This window comes from Festucalex cinctus, chromosome 6 (assembly GCF_051991245.1).
Source record: "Festucalex cinctus isolate MCC-2025b chromosome 6, RoL_Fcin_1.0, whole genome shotgun sequence".
Taxonomy (NCBI): domain Eukaryota; kingdom Metazoa; phylum Chordata; class Actinopteri; order Syngnathiformes; family Syngnathidae; genus Festucalex; species Festucalex cinctus.
This window is the reverse complement of record NC_135416.1, coordinates 30,170,488-30,186,570: the sequence shown is the minus strand read 5'-3', so window position 1 is coordinate 30,186,570 and position 16,083 is coordinate 30,170,488. Positions and strand designations below refer to the sequence as shown.

Below are 16,083 nucleotides of genomic sequence, written 5' to 3'. Positions count from 1 at the left end.
CTCATTTTACATGATATGGCGTTTCATCTGACCACACTCACTCTACTCAACTCAACACCCCCGCCTAGAGATCAATGGTGTCTAAACCTATCAACCTCGCGAGCCCGTCACCCAGCTGCAACCAGTCACCCTCATCCAACCCCCCCATGTCATCCGACAACGGAGACACCGGGGATTCAGAATGCAAGGTGTCTGACGGAGGGTCAGTAAGAGGAGACCATAGGCCTACTTCCCTTATCATCAGATGACCCCGTTCCACCCCCATCCTCGCCCAGCACACCCTCCAGGTCATCGGTGGTCGATGAAACCATGGGGGAGGGTGTTCTCGACAGTGGCATAACCTTACCAACTGGAGCATCCCGTCGGGCGGCACTGGGTTCCCCAGGCTCGTCAACCCGGTCCAGGAAGGGCGAAGTGGCCGTTACTGGCTCGTAGGGCCACTCATCCTCAACCCGACTGGATCCGACCTGTCTCAACGGGGTGGCGGCTACACAAAAGCCAGCCAAGGTGTTGAATGTCAAGCGCCGAGTACCGTCAGGCAGGCGCCATATCATGCGCATTAAAGGGAAAGTTCTCCCAATGAGTTCACCCTCATTGTTAACATGATAACGTACCTCTTTCAGGCGACTTTGAACCAAACCTTCCAACTTACTTGAACCCGCGAGGTCAGCAAAGCCAGGCCACACCCAGGAACCACACTGGATATCAATAAAAAAATCACTGCCGAAGTTTAGAAAGAGCCCGTCTGGGATGAGCCACATTTCTCTTCTCTCATCCTCCGTGGGCAACGGGTAACAACAATGACCATAGTACACATTCCCCACCACCCAAGTGGATGTGAGGAGGTCATCTCCGCAGAAGACACACTGCGGCTTATCTTGGTTATCCTGTTAAACACATAAACAAAATTCGACAATTCTTAGACCCGAGGGAAACCTAAAATATTGCGGCTCCCAATATATACATTCTAATCTTGGTCTAAGTTTCCATCCGCATCTATTCCATCGATGCAGAACACCTCTACTAGGGAGAGCGAGGGTGTGGTCGCTCTTCCGAGTAGCGGAACCTCTTGGCGGGAGAGTAAAATAAAAAATAAAAAATACATAGATAAAAACCCAATTTACTAAAACCAAGTGGTCGACCAGACATAACCAAAGGAGAATTAAAATTATTCCCCACACTATTAATTTAGTTGTTCGCTATATCCGACACAACAATAAAAAAGCCATATTATTATCCGATATTCCACTTTATTACTCACATTTTGCAGAGCGCCTGGTCTCCCAATGAGGCCTTTCCCCGGAGCATTACAAGCCATGGTTAGTTGATGTTTACTGTTCCACCAAGAGGTTTCAATGAGAAGTGAGGAACTCAGGGCGAGGGCGTCTTATTTAGGATCGGGTCGATCCCACCCTTCTCTGATGCCCATCCTTACTCCTCAATAGTTTCCCATTAGTTGGCCCCCCCATTTTTTCTGCAGCTCGTTGGCCAATAACTAAATTTTAACCTTATTTGGTAAGGTTTTGTCTTTATAATTTTGGTGGGCAGATAATGCCAAGGTCCCTCTTTTGATAACTGCAACCTCTATAACTGCTGACAGGACAATTCCTGACACTAGCAGGAACCATACTTCTCTTTATGATTATATTCATCACTGCGTCCACAATGCAGCCATCTTTCAACAAATTCGTGGCAGGTGCAAGATAATAATGGCAAAATAAAACCCCGTAAAACAGTGAAGTCCTACTAAAAAATGCTTCACACACACATCGGGGCCTCAGGATGATTCATTCCTTTGACTACGCCATCATGTGGACAAAAATATATAACATGCTTGGTGCATGCAATAAAATGATAAAATATATATCATGCTTCAAAAAAAAAAAATATATATATATATATTTTTTTTTTAATGTTTTAACATAAATTATTCTATATTACTTTGTCTATGCTTACACTTAGACAACAAACAAAAATATAAAATGGGATACAATAAAATCCTTATACTCGATTTAGCAACAAATTCTACTATTATTATTGGAGGTGATTTTAACACGGTCTTAAACCCGTTAATAGATCGTTCTAATAATACGATATATACAAGGCGATTACGATCCGCTAAAGTAATAGATGAATATATGGAGGATTTTGGCCTCAGCGATGGCTGGAGACTTCAAAACCCAACTAAGAAGGAATTTACTTTCTTCTCTGCGGTGCACCGATCATTCTCAAGAATTGATTTTTTCCTTACAAATAATTCTATTGTTGATAAAACTGCTATAAAAATACATTCTATAATTATAAGTGATCATGCACCAGTCTCTCTCACTCTACAAATTGACTCTACCTTTAAACTTCCCCCGATATGGCGTTTTAACATCTCATTACTGAAAGACGTAGAGTTTGATAAATTTATTAGAAGGGAGTGGGCAGATTTTTTGGAAATAAATGACTCTCCAAATATATCTCCATCTCTTCTCTGGGAAGCAGGGAAAGCGGTAATTAGAGGGAAAATTATATCATATTCAACTTATAAAAAGAAACAGGATCAAAAATTAGAAAAATACCTGGAAGATAAAATTAAACAACTAACGGATGAATATGCATTAAACCAAAATAATCAAATACGGATAGAACTACAGAATATAAAAATACAGTGAGATAACATGTTATCTAAAAAGACAGAGTTTATAATACAACAGTTGAGATATAATAATTTTGAACATAATAATAAATCAGGTAAATTCCTGGCAAATCAACTTCAACGGAATCGGGAAAAATCTCTTATAACGGCTATTAAAGATATAAATGGTGAATGCACACAATCACCAAAAGAAATTAACCATATTTTTTATAACTATTATCGAAATCTATACTCAGAAATTAATAGACCTAACCCTGAACATATTGAGGTATTCCTAAATAGCTTAAATATACCTCAGTTATCTATTGAACATAAAGATATTCTAGATGCCCCGCTTACTATAGATGAGTTGTATCGTGCTTTAGACAGTATGCCTAATGGCAGAGCACCTGGTCCAGACGGCTATCCGGCTATATTTTTTAAACATTTCTGGTTAATGTTTGCTCCATTATTTCTAAGAGTAGTAACTGAAATTAAAAGTAAGGGTGATATACGTCAAGATATGAATATAGCAGCAATTAAACTTTTATTAAAGCCAGAAAAAGACCCCACCCTCCCGTCAAGTTAGCGACCGATATCACTAATTAATACCGATATTAAAATTATCGCTAAGGCCTTGGCATCTCGACTAGAGACAGTAATCTCGACAATTATTCACAGCGATCAAATAGGTTTTATTAAAGGTCGTCATTCTACTAATAATATTAGGAGGCTCTTTAACTTGATTAGTATGTCACAGCGGTATGATAAAAAGGCAGTTGTTATTTCGCTGGATGCAGAAAAAGCCTTCGATAAAGTTAACTGGTCCTTCCTCTTTGCTGTCTTAAATAAATTCGGCTTCGGGGAGTCATTCATTCAATGGGTCTCAATATTATATGATTCTCCTAAAGCTACAGTTACTACCAATGGGATTACATCACAGAGTTTTACTCTACAAAGGGGAACAAGACAAGGGTGACCAATGTCTCCTTTATTATTTGCTATATTTATTGAGCCGCTTGCATTAGCTATACGTCAGGATAGACGGATCCAAGGAATCCACTCCGGGACAATAGAACATAAAATTAATCTATATGCCGATGATATACTACTCTATTTAGAAGAACCTGCTATCTCGCTAGGGGAAGCATTTAAATTAATAACTAAATTCTCTCACTTATCAGATTACTCTATTAACTGGACAAAATCAACATTATCACCTCTCACAGAAAATTCATGGAATCCTACAAGTCAGGATCCACACTACTCCTTTCCTACAGGTAATTTAAAATACTTAGGTGTTAAAATTTCACCAAAGTTAACTGAATTAACTTCTTTAAATTTTTTACCGTTATTGGATAGTATCCGTAGTGATCTGGAGCGCTGGAATAATCTTCCGATCTCTTTAATAGGACGGATAGCTACTATAAAAATGAAAGTTTTACCAAAGATTAATTATTTATTTTCAATGATTCCATTTAAACCTACGTCTAACTGGTTCCAATCGCTGGACTCTGCTATCATAAAATTCTATTGGAATAAAAAAAAAGCTAAAATTAGTCTATCTACTCTTCAGGAAAGTAAATCTAAAGGAGGTTTAGAGGCACCAAACTTTATGTACTATTATATAGCTAATCAACTACAATATCTTGTGCTATGGACACAACCCAACAGAGATACTAACTGTTGGTTGGAATTGGAGCAGAAGGATTGTAATAATCTTAGACTGTTAGATTTACTCTTTATTACAAAATCAATAAAACGACATAATTGTTTTAAAAACCCAATGATAGCCGCCACCCTGACTGCCTGGTGGAAGGCATTAGAAATTACAAACTCCCAATTGGCGCCCTGTGGGCTCTCTCCCATTTGGCATAACCCCGACTTTCAATTTAATAATCAGTCGTTCCATTTAAGCTTATGGGAGCAGAAAGGAATTACACACCTTCATCATCTTTTCTCAGATAATAAGTTTATATCGTATACAAACTTGGTCCAGAAATATGAAATAAAAAATGGAAATTTCTTACATTATCTGCAAGTTAAAAATATGGTTAAGAAACAAATCCCAACACTTCAGGATACGCTCCAACTGCCTGTCTTAGCTAAAGATATTATAAAGCTTTCTCCAACAACAATAAAGAAAATATCAAAAATATATAAGTTATTTTTATACACAAATAAAACGTATTTACCGACTTTAAAATGGGCAAAAGACTTGTCTATAGTTCCGGAACCAGACTTTTGGACCCAAATCTGTGAAAATGTATTTAAAATGACCAAACAGACAAATTTGCAACTTATCCAATATAAGATACTTCATAGAACATATATTACACAATATATGATGAAAAAAATGGGACTCTCTGACTCCGACATTTGTCTCCAGTGCTCACAAAACACTGCCGATACTTATCTTCATGCTTTATGGTCATGTACTCCAGTGCTGCATTTCTGGACTAAAATCTTGGAAAAGCTCGCTGATATATTAAACTGTAGGCTTCCTTTATCTCCAAGATTGTGTTTACTAGGTGACTTAACAATAACTGAGCTACCATGTAAACAATCCCAATCTATATTTATAGCCCTTACTATTGCTAAAAAAATAATCCTTGTCAATTGCAGCCGCCTTTTCGCCTCCTTGTCGTCTTCCCCCCGCTTCCCCCCTCCCCCCTTCCCTGTCGGAGCTCAATTCCTTTGGAACTGAGGTTGCAAAAAGTTACAACCGGCCGATAATCGTTACAACGTACAACAAAAATGTGAGAGAGGGTAACCTTATGATGTCAAAGACCGCCAACAGCTTGTTTTCTCAGGTTGGGAGGGGCTGGTGTTTTGTAGAGCAGAATTTCTCAGAGAAGGGAGAATGGAGGAAAACTCCAATTCGGTCATGTATTTGGTGAGGTAAGAGCATTTTAACACAGCTAAAAGCTCCAAAAATTTAATTTTTCATGTTGGTGCCCCTTTAGTATTTTATTTACAAGCTCGTAAATATTCTCAGTGGTACATTTGTAGAAAATGTATATGCCCAAAGCAGGTTTGCAACTAGAACATGAGCAACGCCTCGCCGTGAGGTTCCTCTTTTGTTTTGTAGGAATTATTTGTCTTTTCGTGATTTAGTGTCATTAGTATTGTTATTTTGCACAGTGAATCACATTTAGGATAACATATAAGTGCGTCTTTAAATCTGGTAAATGTGGAAAATTCCATTTTGAATTGCTACAGCCCTAAAATAAAAGTGTACACACCCTTCTTCATGTACAAATGCATCTATGGCGTCATAAATTCAAACCGTGGATCCTTTCTAAAAAACTATTAGCCAAGGGCTTACAGGAATACCCTTTGTAAGAGACTAAGGTGTTAATCTACTAATAAGAAGCTGATTTTGGTTAAATTGTTGCAAAGATCGGCTTAAAGATTAAGGGTTAAGTAGAGTATAAATCGTATCAAGAAACTCAAAGTTTCATCATTTCAATTCTCTTAGTTTTAAAAAGAAGCAGACGTCTGACCAATAATGTCTACATGCAGTTCCTACCTGAGTTTGTGATTACATATTCTCTCCAGAAATCAATATTTTTTAAAACTAGTACAATTATTATCTTTTTTAAACACACAAAAAAAAAAGGTAAACAAATTTTCGCTACTCTAATGCCATACATTGTTCCGTCATCCAAAATGTACAATTTACAAATTGAATACCTTTGAATCAAATTTTTAGGTTTTACATTCATTATCAACATTTTAATACCCTAATTTACTTTTGTAGACAAAATTATACTAACTTTATTGTGTTCATCCTACCAAAATGTCTTTATTACATTGCTATCAAATACAACGCACAAAACATCAACCGATTAATTTCACGCCTCACTCTAATTAAAATTAAAATAAAAGTGTACACACCCTTCTTCATGTACAAATACATCTATGGTGTCATAAATTCAAACCGTGGATCCTTTCTAAAAAACTATTAGCCAAGGGCTTACAGGAATACCCTTTGTACGAGACTAAGGTGTTAATCTACTAATAAGAAGCTGATTTTGGTTAAATTGTTGCAAAGATCGGCTTTAAGATTAAAGACTAAGGGTTAAGTAGAGTATAAATCTATTAACGTATCAAGAAACTCAAAGTTTCATACTTTCAATTCTCTTAGTTTTAAAAAGAAGCAGACGTCTGACCAATAATGTCTACATGCAGTTCCTACCTGAGTTTGTGATTACATATTCTCTCCAGAAATCAATATTTTTTAAAACTAGTACAATTATTATCTTTTTTAAACACACAAAAAAAAAAGGTAAACAAATTTTCGCTACTCTAATGCCATACATTGTTCCGTCATCCAAAATGTACAATTTACAAATTGAATACCTTTGAATCAAATTTTTAGGTTTTACATTCATTATCAACATTTTAATACCCTAATTTACTTTTGTAGACAAAATTATACTAACTTTATTGTGTTCATCCTACCAAAATGTCTTTATTACATTGCTATCAAATACAACGCACAAAACATCAACCGATTAATTTCACGCCTCACTCTAATTAAAATTAAAATAAAAGTGTACACACCTTTCTTCATGTACAAATACATCTATGGTGTCATAAATTCAAACCGTGGATCCTTTCTAAAAAACTATTAGCCAAGGGCTTACAGGAATACCCTTTGTACGAGACTAAGGTGTTAATCTACTAATAAGAAGCTGATTTTGGTTAAATTGTTGCAAAGATCGGCTTAAAGATTAAAGACTAAGGGTTAAGTAGAGTATAAATCTATTAACGTATCAAGAAACTCAAAGTTTCATACTTTCAATTCTCTTAGTTTTAAAAAGAAGCAGACGTCTGACCAATAATGTCTACATGCAGTTCCTACCTGAGTTTGTGATTACATATTCTCTCCAGAAATCAGTATTTTTTAAAACTAGTACAATTATTCTTTTTTAAACACACACACAAAAAAAGGTAAACAAATTTTCGCTACTCTAATGCCATACATTGTTCCGTCATCCAAAATGTATAATTTACAAATTGAATACCTTTGAATCAAATTTTTAGGTTTTACATTCATTATCAACATTTTAATACCCTAATTTACTTTTGTAGACTAACTTTGTGTTCATCCTACCAAAATGTCTTTATTACATTGCTATCAAATACAACGCACAAAACATCAACCGATTAATTTCATGCCTCACTCTATTTAAAATTAAAAATACAGACAAACTTATCACATTCTAATACCTACCTCCCTCTCTTAATCATAGGCTGTAACATCCTTTGACCTTTAGATGGTGCTGTTCACCGCGGGGGGGGGGGGGGGGTGACACTCAGACCTCTCCATCGGTTTCAGCTTTTTTTACAATGTCAGTCGAGGAATAGGGGTTGTTGTTCTGAAATGGGTTAAATAGCCGTCCTATACGCACAAATAATCTATTTTTCGTCTGTATTTCCCTCTCCATCTCTCCAACTCCTTCGGTTAGAAACCGATCCTCTTTATTTTTTTATTTTATTTTTAAAAAAAAGAAAAAAACCCTCGAAGGAGACGTAACTTTGTATTCTGAAACACCGGTAAGTTTCTTTTATTTATTTAAAAAACATAAAACAAATAGATTACATTTTTTAATATTCACAACACTTTAACTCGGTTAAGAGAGCCTCGTACTATTTTACATTCACGCACGCACATGCCCGATAGAGGGGGCGGTGGTGGGGGTTGCCGGGTGCGAAGTTTGGCCGTGGTGTTGAGGGGGCTCGCCGCTTCCCACGGTTGGTACCCGTTCTACTTCAAAGGGGGTGAAGCTTTATCAGTATGAAAATTTCATGAATACAGGGGCGCGCTTCCTGCAAGACTTCAAAGGTAGTTGTGGTAGGATCCTTCCTGCAAGACTTCAAAAGGCGTGTCCTTCCTGTGACACGATGAAAAGTTTTTTTATCAGGACGAAAACGATTTATGGTTAGCAGACGGTAGAACTATGGGGGGTCTTGCTAGGGGGGAGAGGGGTATCCGGAAACATATGTTTGCTGGGGGTGCAGGATGTCATCAATCAATTTTGACAGGAGCCGTCTTCCGGCTTCTGATTGGCTAGGGCTGTGAGGGGGAAGGGGTGGGGGGACCGGAAAACATATGTTTGCTGGGGGTGCAGGATGTCATCAATCAATTTTGACAGGAGCCGTCTTCCGGCTTCTGATTGGCTAGGGCTGTGAGGGGGAAGGGGTGGGGGGACCGGATAACATGTGTTTGTTGTGGGTTGCAGGATGTCATCAATCAATTTTGACAGGAGCCGTCTTCCGGCTTCTGATTGGCTAGGACGATGAGGGGGGTGGGGAGGGGGGTGCAGGATGTCATCAATCAATTTTGACAGGAGCCGTCTTCCGGCTTCTGATTGGCTAGGACGATGAGGGGGGTGGGGAGGGGGGGTGCAGGATGTCATCAATCAATTTTGACAGGAGCCGTCTTCCGGGTTCTGATTGGTTAGGGGGGAGGTGCTTAATTCAAAATAACGGCTTCTGATTGGCTAAGAAGGCGGAAGGGGGCGGGGCTTACTTCAAAGGGTTAGGGTTATGAATGGTTTTATGAGGGGGGTGCCATAAATCATGGTTTTATGGGGGCCATAAATCAGTTTTTGACATTTGCCGCATTTTACCTATATATATTAGCGTACGCAGTTAGCTAACTACCGCTATCAAGTATTATCGTCAACAATACACACTGGGTTCAAATTATCAAAAGGGAAATTGCCACAAAAGCAAAAGATTTGTCGTGGGCTATGCAACCCACAGCTTACACTATAGTTGTGGAAAATCAATTCCAGTTATCAAAACAAACAAAAACAAACAGCAACAAAAATAAAATCATAAATAAATAAAAAATAAATAAAAATAATAATAATAATACTAACTTCAACTTGATTCACTCAGCAAAGAATAGCTTAAATGAGGGACAGAGTAACTCTGAAATGTTACAGCGGTCAATCCCAAAAGCTAAATCCCCCCCCCAAAAAAAAAAAAAAAAAAAAAAAAATTTTTTTTTTTTTTTTTGGGAAGTCGAGTTAAAAGTTGAAATTAAAATTAAATTAAATAAACAACAAAGCAGAAAGGGGGAAAATAAACTTTAAAGGGGTTAATAGTCTTAGTCAAATGACTGATTACAGTGTCAGTACAGTTTTATGCAAATGTCTTGTAGATGGGGTTTGGGACACAAAAACTGCAAAACTGCAGAGATATTAGAGCTGCCTCTCTAATAATAGCTCATTCGAACTCACACCTTCTTATTAACTAGACACAACCGAAAAACAAAAACAAAAGAACAAACAAAAACCAAATTAAAAATGTGGATAAAAAAATGAAAAAAAAATAAAAGAGAAGAAAATAATAACAATACTAGGTTTACCAAACCAACTAAACAAACACAACACCCGAAATTAAGTGGAATGTTAAGTCAAGAATACAGCTAGTTAGCCTAGTATGAAACTGGATAAAAGGAGATGGGGGGGGGTTGAAACAACAGTGTAAATAGTTCCTTTGTATTAATTTGACCCAGCAGTATGTTGTATGTTTTGTTGATGCAACCGTAATTGCTCTCACGCTAGGCAGCGTAAAAGACTAGAATGCGGTCGGCTATTACTATAATCGTTAAACGCAAGCAGTCAATTGAGCCTACAAATGCGTTTAATCGGACGTGGATAATTTATTATTGTCCTTGCGTACTAACGGTGACTACAATCACTTAGTACAACGCTCGACACGGAAAACAATTCAAAAAGCAATGTGTAGTAACATTGAATCAGAATTATCGCGGAGCAAGGACCACCGGCGTTAAAAGCAGCAGTGGGGGGGGTCAGTTGTCTATTGGCAGCGGAGCAAGCTCAACGTGTGATATTATCACCTCAAACACTGACTGACAGCTGACAGCCTGCAAGACTCGCTCCCTTTCGGGGTGTCTGCAGGCGTGGCTCAAACTCGCCAACGAGAAGGGAGGGGGAGGTACTCAACCACGCCTCCACGAGCCCACAGCTCTTCACAAGGACTATGGCGCCACCTTGTGGAAATGCGTACACGGTACAGGTAAGCAGCTAACGTCTTAGCGCTCTGTTCATCCGCTCGCCACGAGCTGAAACTTTGAGTCGGCGGCGACAGAAAGCTCAATCAAGACTCAAACTTCTCCCACAAGCTAGGTGTAGGAGGACACGGGGAAAATGACTCGGACGTCGTTTACGTTGCTCGCGGTTAGCTACTCCGAAGCACGTAACTCGAGTCTGGTCAAAGCGATGCACATCGGCTGTCACCTGACTTCCCACAATTTCCGGAAACACAACAACACAATGACAAACAACTTCAAATTCAGCCAGCTGAAATTTAAAAGTTGCATAACTCGAGTTCTATCACGTACGTTTTCAAATAAAAGCCACTATTTTCTCAAACGGTGACCGGCTCTTTCTTTTCTTCCATCAATCAATCCCATTATTCTCGTTTACTTATAGCAAGCCACTCCGGTGGTAACACACGCAAGATGGCGGCGAACAGACGCTCGATTCAACGCTGAAGGTTAAAGTCAGTGCAGTTCTATGTAAGCAGAAATGTTTTCCTTTTTACACAGAGCCAAATGATTAGGTACACTACGTGAAATGTGTTTTACTTTTCAAGTCCAAAGTCTTGTATTTTCGAGTGGATCTTCTTATGTTATATAGCCTCACACGGCCGGCACCATTATGTAGCGTTAATTGGGTCGTCTTTTGCACGAATTAATAATCTGGACGTAACAGAGGTAAATTATATTTACCTCGATAACCTCTAGGGGCACCACGTTGGTTTTGCTTTGGGTTAACAGGAGCAAACAACGACCAAAATCCTTCCTTCATCAATCATTTATAATCTAAAGTCGCCACACTCGATATTCAGTGGCTCGTTGGACTAACAAAAGAATAATAATCCACTCGGAAACACAGATGACTTAGGCGGAATAGAGTTAATAAAACATACGTTTATTCACGATTGCTACACTACAGAATCAAAACACTGCCTATCTAACTATTCTACCGTCAGAAGAGAAATAAAATAAAGCGAATGAAAATAAGGAAGGAACGCGAATGAATAAGGAAACAGGGAAAAGAGAAATTTGACCTGCCAGATTGGTGATATGTTTCAAACGTAAGTGGCACACAGTGGATACGCCGAGCTAGAAATCAAACGCACACTTACGAGAATCGTTTGCGTCGAACGAGCAAAAGGGTCTTGTGAAAAAGGGGGAAAAATAGTCAATGTTCGTTGGAAAAAAAGGCAAGAAAATCAAAAAGGGTTTATTCCACAGGTGAGCAAGGGAAGCCGCTCGGGGCCGCTCGGCGGCTCGTCCCTTGATTGGTTGGCGACTCGGCGAGGTTGATTCTCCGGCGAGGTTGATTCTGCCGGGCAGCTGTCCGACTCCAGGTGTTGGAGCTCGGTCCGCTACGCGCCTGCGTACGGGGAAGGCCAGCCGTTGGAGGTGAGCTGGCACCGCGGCGGGGCGCCACCGAATAGCAGGTGGTGCGGGCGGCTTAGGTGCAACAACCTTGAGTCCGGCGGTACGTAGCAAGTGTACCCCGGGGCCGCTGAGCTCGCCGCTGGCGGGCGATCACCGATGGAAAGAGAAAAAAAAGAAGAAAGGAGTAAAAGACTCTTTGGGGTCAGCGTTGTAGTTTGCACCTGCTTTGGCGTGGCGTGGAGCGAGTGTCTGCTCTCGGCAACGGTTGCTGCCAGAAAAAAAAAAGCCACGTGGTTGTCAAGTTTCTTGGAACAAAGAGTTCGAGCAGGCTGGGACACTTGCAGGTCGTTAGCCTGAGGATGATGATGTTGGAAGAGAGTTTTTTTGGAAGAGGAAGAGAGAGAGCGAGGGGTCCCCTCGTCCTTTTAAAGTCTATGGGCGGGGCTTCAGTAGGTGGTGGCACACCCTTCTGTTCGCTCGCGCAGACTTTAAAAAAAAAAATATTAAAGGGATTAATAATTTGGCATTAAATTTGGTCAGTCTGGCAAATCAGTTTTCCCACACAACCCGTTTAACACACATCGTAATTAATGCATCATAAACTAACTTGTGAGGTAACTTCTACTTGTCTAACATGACTGAACTGAAAGATATTGATTATCTTTCATTCTTTATGGAGTACAAATGAAATAGGATGTTCATACACACAAAGACATAACATGAATCATTCATAGTTCAGTTATCTGTCAAGAATTATCATGGTATAAATGTGTAAAATGCGGTTACTTATGTGAATTGTCACTAAGGATAGTTCCAAGTTTCACCACTTGACGGTGGTGTTGCTCCATCTAGGGCCCCCCCTGGAAGGGCGAGACGCCAGAATATCCTTTGTGATTGATAAGAAACTTCATAAACATTCCTTTGATCAGTCGTTTGTATATTCCAATCATTGGAGCCATTTGTTCGGGCTCCGAGAAGACGGGCTTGAATACACTCCTTCGGCAGACGCATAAATTCCTTTGTCACCTGGTCAGCGGCTTCAAAAGAGCTTTGTTGGTGGGTAGGTGACCACCTGCAGAGCTAACCAAGCTTAGATCCTGTCTGGGCAGTGGAATATTTATGCAACTGCAGAGAATTTGCTTTAGAAGAAGCAAACTTTAAAAAAAATTAGAGAGTAGACTGGGCCATAGGCAATAGTTGTTACAAAAGAAAAAGCACAAAAAAATGTGCGAGTTGCGTTGTTTCTATTATTTGCGTGCTCAAAGTGGAGGAGACATTTGAGGGGGTGCGTTTGCATTGTAGTTCAATGTAGTTCAGACGGGTCGAAGCGAAGGTACGTGGGGCGGTGCAAATGAGGTGGTTGGTGAGATGTGACGCTCCACCGCTTGTTTTGCCGCGAGATACAACAGGAGGGGGAGGAATTATCGCACGGGACATCCCGAGCTAAACATGTTAAGCTAACACTACTGGGACAAAAACAAACAAACGGCAGGGTGGTGAACGACGAACTCGGCAGAGCTGGGTTGGTATGTATTCACTTTTTTGGTTTTGTTACATTTATTGAACTGTGTACCAAAACAACAGAAGACATCACGATTTATATTAGCCAAAGCATCATTAGCACAGTGGTGGCCAGTTAATTGCGATGCTGAAACGTTTGTTTGTTTTTTTCTGAGAGGACTTTTGCCATAATGTAAGTAAGCGAAGCAACGCAAAGCCCCTATCTCCGGTGTGCACGAATATTAATGAAGCGACCGTGTCCAGAGGTGTGAACACTGTACAGCTCTGGCAATGTAACGCTAGCGAGTAAAGCTAATCGAAACTTTTATTTTTTTTTTATTTCGTTTATTTAACCAGGCAAGAAACTCATTGAAAGTAATAATCGCTAATCCAAGAGTGATCTGATCACATGGTTACAAAGCCCCTTGTGTGAATGTAGCATTGTTAATTAGGTGGCTCGGTACTCTGTCCACTACCGGAAAAAACATACATTTCAAGTTTACGTTCCCGACCTTCCGCCAAGTTATTGCAGTTAGCTTGTCTGAACAGAGAGTGTGGACAATTATTTTTAGCGAGTCAGAACGGAAAGTGTGGACAGTCAATTTGTAAGAAAATGGGTAAATGCCAGTCCAACAAGAACTAACTCGAAATTCCCGACTTTTCCAGCTCGTTGGATGAGGTAGCCGGCGATAGGCACTCGGCTCGTTGCAAAGTTTGCAAAAAAGATATAAAGTTGGGGACTTTGGGCGCGAATATGGTTGTATAGGCAAGGCAAGGCAAGTTTATTTGTATAGCACATTTCATACACAAGGCAACTCAATGTGCTTTACGCAAGGAAAGGCAACACATAAGCATCAACAAACAGTAGTTAACATTGAGAGGAAGGAAAATAAATGAAAATAGGGTACAAAATTTACTATGAAGAACATAGAATGACAATATTAAAAAATTATTCAGCAAACTTTAAAACATTTAGCGGAAGGAAGTTTAAAATAAGAATAAAAATAATTTAAAAAAAAAAATTCAAGCTGTTTAAAGTAGGTTGTATGTATGTATGTGATTGTTGTGAACATTGTTTTGAGAACTGAAGTTCATCTCAGGTTGGTCATTGTCAATATTGTTTATTACATTGTATGTTGTATGCTTTTGGTGCACTTCGACATGTTTGAAACCAAAATAAGTTGACATCGTTTGAGAAACAAATATGTGACAAACCCCCCCCCCCTTTTTTTTGTTGTTGTTGTGAAGTTGGTCTAAAATTTTTCCCATAATGGTCTAAAAAAAGTTGAAAATTGCTCTGAGTGATTCCTGAAAGAACCCTGTAGTAGACGGTTTACATCTGTCTAGTATGACTGGCCCTCTGAGTTTGACCTTCTCGCTAGACTCATGAATTTTAATTAAGTGTGATGAAATATATCGTGCGGTACCCCATTTGCTCTCTCCTGGAAAGCCGTTTGGCTCAGCGCACGAAGGGGCATTTATTTATTTTTTATTTTTTCCTGCTGGGTCGAAAGAACGGTGGCTCAAATTTAGGAGTGGTTGAGCTCTGCCGCTGAGTGAGTTAAACAAAATCACTGGTCCCAGTCCCCTCAAGAGGGGTTGGACACTTTTACTCTGGAGTTGCTCACGGTGCCCCCTGTGGTGTGTTATTTGGGAGTAAACAGGCTGTTTGATCCCCGTACAACAAGTGTCAGAGTTAGGTCTGCTTTGCCAGTAGTCACATTTGTTTCCAGTGAGGATTGGACTCCGGCAAGGCTGCCCTTTTGTCAATGATTCCGTCCATTACCTTTATGGACAGAATTTCAAAGCACAGCCAAGGCTAAAGTACCACTAATTGTCTCGCATGCACACACACACACACACACGCACGCACCCCCACACACCCAAACACGCGCACACACGCCCAGACTCACGCACACGCAAAAACGCACACGCAGGCACACATGCACGCACGCATGCACACGCACGCACACACATAGGAGAGAACACTGCAGCACATACAAAACAAATTACCCACAAGGGTCATGGCAGTATACAAGTATATTCAAGGTTGTAAAGAAAAATATAGACACTATTTTTTTTAACAGCACAATTTTCAGTTTCTTAATTTTCACTAATGCAATTAAAACATTGATACCTTTTCTTCATGGTTTTATTTAGAATATGATGTGCTGCGTTCCCAATGCGTGAAAATAAAAACCATAGGACTACTACTATAGGATTTTAAGCTTTTTAAACACGCTTCTATTATTTTGAAGACAACTGTATCTATATAAAACGTCAAAATGGGTTGTCGCTCTGAGTGCTTTCTTTTCATTGGGAGGTGTACTCAAATGGCTCTTTGAGTACAAAAGTTTGCCAACCCCTGATCTGTCGTTTACATGCCTTGTTTAATTTGTTTGAAATAAAAGGTAATCGTCACCTATTTTACAAAGTCCAGAGTCGAGTTATTAAATGATATTTTTTTTTCACTTCCAACTTAAAATAGAAACAAAAAGCTCTTTTA

The 16,083-nt window shown here is 39.5% G+C and overlaps 1 protein-coding gene across 4 annotated transcripts in view; it reads left to right on the top strand.

Moving 5' to 3' along the window:
• The window catches only part of kdm2aa (lysine (K)-specific demethylase 2Aa), a 568,226-nt gene that overhangs the window by 422,462 nt on the left and 129,681 nt on the right, over positions 1 to 16,083 (top strand). The gene's annotated exons all lie outside the window — the stretch shown is intronic.